The 8,672-nt window shown below is 42.5% G+C and overlaps 1 long non-coding RNA gene across 1 annotated transcript in view; it reads left to right on the forward strand.

Annotated features, from left to right (window-relative positions):
- LOC147024048 (uncharacterized) overlaps positions 1-5,728 on the forward strand; it is a 210,452-nt gene extending 204,724 nt beyond the window's left edge. Inside the window, exon 6 of the long non-coding RNA XR_015060518.1 lies at positions 4,726-5,728. This is a non-coding gene — a long non-coding RNA (uncharacterized LOC147024048). The remainder of the gene's footprint in view (positions 1-4,725) is intronic.
- Positions 5,729-8,672: the final 2,944 nt, after the last annotated feature.

Below are 8,672 nucleotides of genomic sequence, written 5' to 3' on the forward strand. Positions count from 1 at the left end.
GGAATCTCTTGTCCTCAGGAATCAATCTGCTGTTTGATTCTCAGACAGCTCAATTATTATTGAGTAAATGGCCAGGCACATTGTTGGTGGAGGGGTTCACAAGTACGGATGGGTGAGGGGGAGGGAATGGGAAGGAAGGAGGTGAAGTCAGAGTTAGCAGTGCATGGAATCGCCACGTGATGACCCCGGGCCCTTAAACTGAAACCCTCGGGCAATGAATACTTTAAGTGCAGATTAGCGAGAATGAAACTTCTTGAAAAGACACAGCTATGTAATTCTTAACTTTGTGCCTCCCCCTGAAGTAGCACCCCCGAAACTTGTAATATATGAAGTCCCACCCCTTCAATGAGGTTCAATCAGTTTAAAGGTTCTCAATTAAAAAAAAAAATTAAGGGATAAACACACTCTATGCATCATGATTTTGTTGTGTGACATACACCATGGTGTTTGGAATGAAAGTTTATTACGTACAATTTGACAACAACAAACACCTTCATGTCCTTATGATATAACAGGTTCACGTGGTTATAGTATTGGTGTGAAATTCAAGTTTTATTTTGTCGTTTTTCAAAGCTTTTGTCTTTGTGGAAATGCGTTTCACTTTGAGTTTATATTTCCTCTTGGTTAGCATGTGATTGGCTTTGGGTGGGTGGCAATGGAGCATTATCTACTGTCTTGTTTATGAAACCAGTCATGTTCTGACATTAGGTTGTAAATTAAAGGATTTGTGTGCTCGGTAAGCCAAAACACATGGACAAGCAGAACAAAGTTTGGATTTGTGTTTCGTGCTGTTGCCACCTAATACTTCCTTTTGACCAAGATAAACTTGTCCTTCCCATGTCCTAAGCGAGAAAGTCATTCTTCCTTCTCAGAGTTAACTTGCAACATTTTCTTAAAACTCGGCAAGAGTAATTTGCGTAAAGTCACTGATGTGTCGCCAGTTTTGGTTGCAGTCACAGGTTGTGAATAGATTGGGAAGTTCCCTTTGTTATGAATGCCAAAGCCTGGTGGTGAACACCTGAAGAGGTCTAGTGGCAGAAACTGCAGTTGATCAAAGCTGTACTTGCATTGGTATGTGAGAAGTTACCAATGTCTGTGACATGGCTTCCCAAGGATCTTATGTGTGGAATCTGAGCGTTCCATAGATGTTTGTTCACACACAGTCTTATCATCCCTTTAGCAGGTTTGGAGTGTTATTTCGTGGGATGCAGAGTTTGGTTCAACAGAAAACAAACCCGTTTCTTGATAATAAAAGCTTATGCAAAATGCTCTCACCCATGATTCCAGTGCTCAAAATGAATGTGAATAAGAGGCATTTAAATTATATTTGAACTGCGGTTATTGATGCATCATTATTGATTAATTATTTCGAAATGTTATTACATCCTGCAGTGGTTCTCCTGGTTTTGCAAGGTCACATTTTATGAACACTTGCCAGGTAGAAAGTAAAAATGAAATTTTATTGTCGATGTATGAATTATTCATGCTCCCATGCCACATGGATGATAAAACACCTCCAAAAGGCGTATTGTCCTTATTTTATGGTATTCAATGGGAAATTGGTGTTTAAATTGTTATTTCTAAGGTCAGTGTGAGGTTAATTTCTTACACTGTTAATCGGCAAACAACATTGTGTTTTGACTGTGTATGCGCCATTTGGTCACGCATGAAATGCTATTGCTTTATTGTTAATACAACACATATTAACAACGCTCTCCTGTACCAATACACTCTAATTGTCCATTAACACCTTAACAACAAGTTACTCTACTTAGTATTTTATGCAATAAAGGGTCTTAACCTTGATATTTTACAGAAATTTCTCAGGCACTTTCCCACGGTCCATCTTCAACTTAATGTCTGGCCAACCAAATTTAAATTGGAGGTAAAAAACACAAAAAAAGGTAAACTCAAGATTGTTTGTCCATCTGTCGCAACAAAACAAAATTGTAATACGATGTGAAGAGCCCATAAACATTTAACGAAGAAAGACACAAGAGTGCTGTTCTTCACAAGAACATGAAAACACACACACACACACACACACACACACACACACACACACACACACACACACACACACACACACACACACACACACACACACACACACACACACACACACACACACACACACACACACTGGAGAAGAGTTTGCTTGAGTTGCACTGTGCTAAGATTATTGGATGGCAATTTACCGTATAAGTGGGAGCCGCAAGGTCAAACATTTATGTACAAATGTTTTCCTTTCGCTGGCAATGCCCCCGCAGGCCCAGCTGTTGCGACCCTTAAATCGGAAGCCTTGGCAAACACGCGAGGGTGAGGAAGGGAGGGAGAGAGGTTCTGCCCGAGATTCAGGAGATGGGATATGGAGGGAGAGAACGTGAAACATGCTGTGCTGTGTGCACGATAATCTTGCCAAGAGCGAGGAAGCCCTGGAGAGACTCATCAATTATTGAGCGAATCATCAAGAGTGTCTTACCAAGCCCCAGGCAAAAATAATTCCAGCAGACTCTTTGCGATCGCTCGTTCCTCGAATGTGCGCTAAAACACTGGGCCAGTTCGTTTTGAAAAATGAGAAAGATGGAGGGCCAGAGAGGTCCTGCTTTGCAGGAGAGGTGTCAAAGTGTCATTTTGAACAGATTCGTTGTTACTGGTACTGTAATTACCTTTCTTGCAGAATATTTTAGTGAGAATAAGGAGTTTAACCTCGCATCTCTAGCAAATACATGCCGAGAAACAGACATGATCTGCACCACTGTTTATCCACTGCAATTTTTGAATCAAATACTTATTTACTTGGTGTCGAACAAGGAGCTTCGTTCATAAGCCACTTTAATCCCCTTGGGCCACTCATCTAGTGCCTGTACTATGGAAGCAGAGCAGGCACTCCGCTGGAATCTTAATGTGTGTGCACGTTTTGTTATGAACCACGTGTTGAAACTAGCATCTTGTGAAGGCATGAAATGAAATACATACATACATCGTAAGGTCAGCTCCATTTGTGTGGAGGAGTTTTGATTTAACCTTTCCCATTACTGTACTTTTAAGGTGAAGTTCAGCTATTAATGGATAATCTTTTCAACTTGATTTGTTGCACATACTCCTAATTAAGGTGAAAAGTCACAGGCTACATGATTCAGCACTTGCATGATTCAGCATCAAATCTTGAAACCAAAAACAGGCCTGAAAAAAAAAGAAACACCCGGATGAGAACTTCCGGAACATCTTAGGCAGAAAATTGCCTGAAATGACACCAAGAACCACGATTGAGCTTTATTTAGATCCCTTTGATGCAGGTGTGGATCAGGAAAGTACAATCGAATGCATGATAATGTAATCTCATTCAAGTCCCATTCTTATGAATGTGTTAATTTTCTGAGAAATTCAAGTTCAAATCACACAATATTGATTTTAGGGTCTTACATAGATAATAATCTTAAGGGATGGCAGGATAGCTTAGAGAGGTAGGCATTCACCACTGAGCTGTCTAAGCTGGGTTAGAATGTCAACTCAGCTATAAACTGTCATCCCGGTCAGGTGCTTCATAGGCAGGGTGATTCATCAATGGATTTGCAGTCTCTCGGATTGATGTTAAACTGGGCGTCCTATCTGCCGACATTAGTTGGTGGACGTTACATGGTGTCCTTAATGAAGAGTTGGTGAGCTATCGTCGGCATCGTGAACAAATTACAAATTCCTGCCACTTCAGTCAAGGTCACGCCTGATGAGTCGGTTCATGGAAGACTTGGACCACACTTCTCAGCGGACCTCACAATAAGTTGGGAATAATTGGGACCAAGACAGAATAATGTAGAGCTTCACTGAGGTATTTGTATTGGAGACCCCTTTCACACACCATGGCACGATATTAAAGCTGATCTGCGTGTGTGTGTGTGTGTGTGTGTGTGTGTGTGTGTGCACACACACACACACACACACACACACACACACACACACACACACTGATATTCAACTTCAATTAATTTGTACACCTCAAAACATAGTTCCCTTTCCTAAATCCAGAACCTTAACCTGTAATCAAATGAATGGCTTCCCGACTGCACGAGTCATCAGCTGGGCACCGTTCTTCCTCGAGGATTTGATCCTTTCAGCCGAGAACCTCTCCAAACAGCAGATCCACAACCTCGATCACAGATCCACATCCGTAGATTACCCACATCAGTAGATTCTCAGTTGCATCCACAAAGTCAGTCAACCCATCAATGTAACATCACTAATCAAACTTTACTCGCTAGATGATTTAATGCACTATCACATAGTTACAACTCCCATCACACATTCTATAATATAATATTATATTAAATCATGGACATCTTACCTTCAATATAACATTTCCACCACCCAGCACATCCACCACTCACCTCTTGATTAAACTATTATTCAAATATTCAAACGGTTATTTATAAATGATTTTTACCTGCTTCCTTGTCTCCTAGCAACCACTGAAATTGGTTTAAATGGTTTACATGTATATTTTTTCAACAATGTATTTATATAAATATGTCGTTAATAATATTTTTGCTATTCGTGTTATATTTCAATAATTATATTTGTGTCGTTTTATGATCTTGAAGAAAACTTGTTTTAATCTGCTAACTGTAGCTCCCTGTATTGGTAAACGTCTGACTAGTTGTTATAATCTGTTGATAAGTTCAGTGCTGTGTGTGGTTGCTCTCACAGTCCAAATTATTTCACCTGCAGCTGCACCATCGGATCGCTTCTTCGGAATACTGCTGTCTAAGAAAGGCATTCATACAATGTGGAATGGAAAAGCATCTCGTTTATCAAATAATTTGGTGTGAAATTTGTTACATGTTGGTGCGTTTGAGCCTGGGGAGTAACTGCTGAAATCTATCTATCTCGGTTCTTCTCTTTATTTGTTCTAATTCTTGCTTTTTCTTCTCTTTTAGTTTTTTTCTCTCTATTCCTCTCTTTCTTTTATCTATCTCCCAAAGGAGAAGTGAATTCTTGCAGAATGTTTTCTGTGGGGCTTACTTGGCTGTGTGAGTTTGGTTTTCCTTTTATAATAAGAGTAATTTTGGATGTATATCGTCATGAAGCTGATCAAATACAAATCCATCATTAATTGATTGTAAATCATCAATTAATCGAAAGATGTTTCCACACCTTCATGCAATTGTGAGTTTATTCCTGCACATTTCCTGGATCCAATCAGACTCGTACATGTGTAGGTAGAAATTTACAAAGAAAGGTGTCGGATTTGAACCCATGGGTTTCCCCACTGTCTACTGGAGTACCTTGTTGCCAAATGTAAAGAAACTTGTTTTGGAGAAATCGAACACTTTCTTTAAGTTATTATTATTATTTTTAACTACTACGTGAATAGTTATTTTCCTTTAATCATCCAGTTTGATATTTTTTGAGAGAATTTAATGTTTCCTTTATTACCTCCTATAAATGTTTTATCTAGCGCTCTGTCCAATGCAGTTACGAGCTTGTCATGTGGAATGTTTGTGTGTAATGTGGAAAACTCAGAAATTGATAAACATTTAGCCTTACCCTTGTTATTAATGTTGTGGATACTGTCGATTATAGGACTGGAATTATCAATGATCCAGAATTTTTTAATGCCAGAATAAAACCTCACCTTTAAATGGTAGTTTTTCAAGCATTTATACATTATTTCATAACTCTTGTAATACTGCCTGACAATGGTTTCAAACTGCATTCTCTGCTTGCGATGATGAACCTCATCTTACGTGGGTTTTTGTACATATTTGAGATTTTTTTTTTTTTTTTTTTTTTTTTTTTTTTGTATACCTTGGTCGAGGCTCGTATGAGAGCTAACACACAACTCACAGCAAGGAGGCATGAGACAAGAGGGGCGGGAGTGGAAGGGACAAAACATTGGGGAACAGACACAGGTGAACTGTGGAAGGGAGAGGGATGGGGATGGGACGGGGAACATGGCGAGGGGAAGATGGACATTAAAGGGACTTTCAGGAAGGAAAGCAGGAGAATTGAAGGAAGTGGGCTTGGGTGGATTATCGGGGTAGAAAAGATCGAGGGATTTGGATGGGGGAAGATAAGAGGTGGTGGTGAACAGCTGTTTTGAAAGCCTGGAGGGAAGAATGGGAAAGAATAGAGTGAGGAAGTTTATTCCAAAGGCGGGAAAAAAGAGGAATGAAAGAGTGAAGATGAGCAGTGATTCGTGATTTTGGTAGTTTTACCAGAAGGGGGTTGTTGGCGGACCTTGAGCGCCCTGTGGAAATGTGGTTGGGACAAATCACAGAGAGAGCAGGGGGGGCAAGGCTGGAGAGGAGTCGGTAGAAGACAGAAAGACCACCGACCAACCTGCGGTGATTGAGTGAGAGGCCCAAAGACTCAGCTTCATTGCGGGAGATGCCAATGATCTTAAAAGCCCTGGTTTCGACAGCGTGAAGTCGAGAAAGGTGGGAGGCAGGAGCACCAGCCCAGAGGGGAGAGCAGTACTCCATCAGGCTACGGACAAAAGCTTTGTAAGTGGTCAGGAGCTCAAGAGGGCCGAGGAAGGACTTTGCACGACGGAGGATTCTCAGTCGGCGACTGGCTTTTGAGGCAAGGTTGGAAATGTGACTTTCCCAGGAAAGGTCATGGCAGATAGTGAGACCCAGAAGCTTGAAAGAAAAGACTTCTTCCAGAGGATTGTTGAGAAAGTGGATGGGGGGTTTTGTAAACGGTCCTTTCGAAGAGACATAGTGAGAGTGTGAGATTTGTCTGGATTGAAAGACATGTTCCACGTGTTGGACCAGTTTGTGATTTTATCCAGATCTGCAGTGAGCGAAGAAGCTGCTGCTTGCCGGTCTGAGGGATGACAGATGGTACGGCAGAGGGTGGAGTCATCGGCAAAGAGAAATAGAGGATTTTCCAGAGAGTCCGAGAGATCATTGATGAAAACCAGAAAAAGAACAGGGCCCAGAACGCTACCTTGAGGAACTCCAGCCTGCACAGGAAGAGGGGATGAAAGAACTCCATTTAGGGCCACACGTTGACTGCGACAGGAGAGGAAGTCTGCGAGCCATGAGTGGAGATGGCCTTGAATACCATGGGAAGAGAGTTTGGTGAGTAGGGCAGGGTGCCAGACTGTGTCAAAAGCACGTGATATGTCCAGGGATACGGCTCGGATTTCCTGTCTGGCATTGAGGACCTCCATCCATTGATGGGAGAGCAGTAGCAGCATATCTAGGGTAGAGTGACCTGGTCTGAAACCAAATTGATGATTGGAAATCAAGCCATTGGAGAAGAGGAAGGATTTCATGTCTGAAGCGATGATGGATTCCATAACCTTGCTGATGATTGGGAGAAGGCTGATTGGTCTATAGTTACAGGGATCTGTTTTTGCACCTTTTTATGCAGGGCAGTGATGTTAGCAGATTTCCAAGCAGATGGCAGATGACCTTGGGAAAATGAGAGGGTGAATAGAACAGAGAGAGGGTGAGCAAGAGCAGAAGAGCAGGCTTTGAGGACACGTGGGCTGATGCCGTCTGGACCGGTTGCAGAATCTGACTCGAGGTTTGAAAGCAAGCTCTCCACCTTGTCAGGAGAAAAGGATACAGAGTCCAGGGACAGTTGGGTGCGACTGGGTAAAGTGGGTAGAGATAGTGATGGGTTTGGGACACAAGATTTAGCTGCAAACACCGAGTTTAGACATTCAGCTTTATCACGTGTGGAATCAGCAGTGCGGCCATTTGAGGTAAGGGAGGGGATGGAGGGGGAACATACACCAGAAACAGATTTGATTAAACGCCACCAGGATTTTGAGGAGGGAGAGAGGTTTGAGAGTTCAGACTTCAGATGAGAAAGATGTTGTTTTCTGGCTCTCCTGAGGGCAGCTACACACTTGTTCCGAGCTTTGTGGAAAGAACTGAGATTGTCCTCAGTTGGGTTTGCTTTCCATGAGGCAAAGGCAAGTTGTTTCAGGACAACTGCCTCGCCACAAGCTTCAGTAAACCAAGGGCGGGAGGAAGGGTAAGACAACTGAACACGAGAGGGGATAAATCTGTGCATGAGGGAGAGCAAGTTTCTTTGAAAGAATTCCCAGGATGAGTTGATGTTTGAGAAAGTAGTGATAGGAGACCAGTCTGTAAGTTTGATGGCTGCTCAGAGACCCTGCCAGTCGGCTTGAGTGAAATGCCAGACTCGACGGCGGTGAGGTGGTTCTCTGATAACAGCCAGAGAGATGTCCACTTTAACAAGGACGTGGTCAGAAGAACCAATTGGAGCGAAGGAAGAGCAGCAGATATTGTCAGGGAAATTTGTCAAAATCAGATCCAGAAGAGATGGAGTACCATTGGTTGAGATCCGGGTCGGGAAGTTGACCGATTGAGTCAGTCCCAATGAGTCACAGAAAGCTTTTGCTGATGTCCCATGGCAGGTGAGAGAGGTACCCACACCTAGCCAACTGGCGTGATGACAATTGAAGTCGCCACATAAGAGGAAGAGAGAGTTTGGATGAGAAGATAGAAGATGGTCCATTTTTTCGGAGAGTGAGGTGTAGATGGAGTCATCACTGTTCGGTGGACGGTACAGTACACATATAAACATGAGGTGGGAGTGGAGGGGAAGCCGAAGCCAGAGGTATTCCTGGGGGTGTGGGGGAGTGAGAGCAGTGCAGGGAGAGTGAGGAATAGAGTCTTTGATGAAGAGAG

This window comes from Eptatretus burgeri, chromosome 7, assembly GCF_056783735.1.
Source record: "Eptatretus burgeri isolate ZD-2024b chromosome 7, Ebu_testis_v1, whole genome shotgun sequence".
Lineage (NCBI taxonomy): Eukaryota > Metazoa > Chordata > Myxini > Myxiniformes > Myxinidae > Eptatretus > Eptatretus burgeri.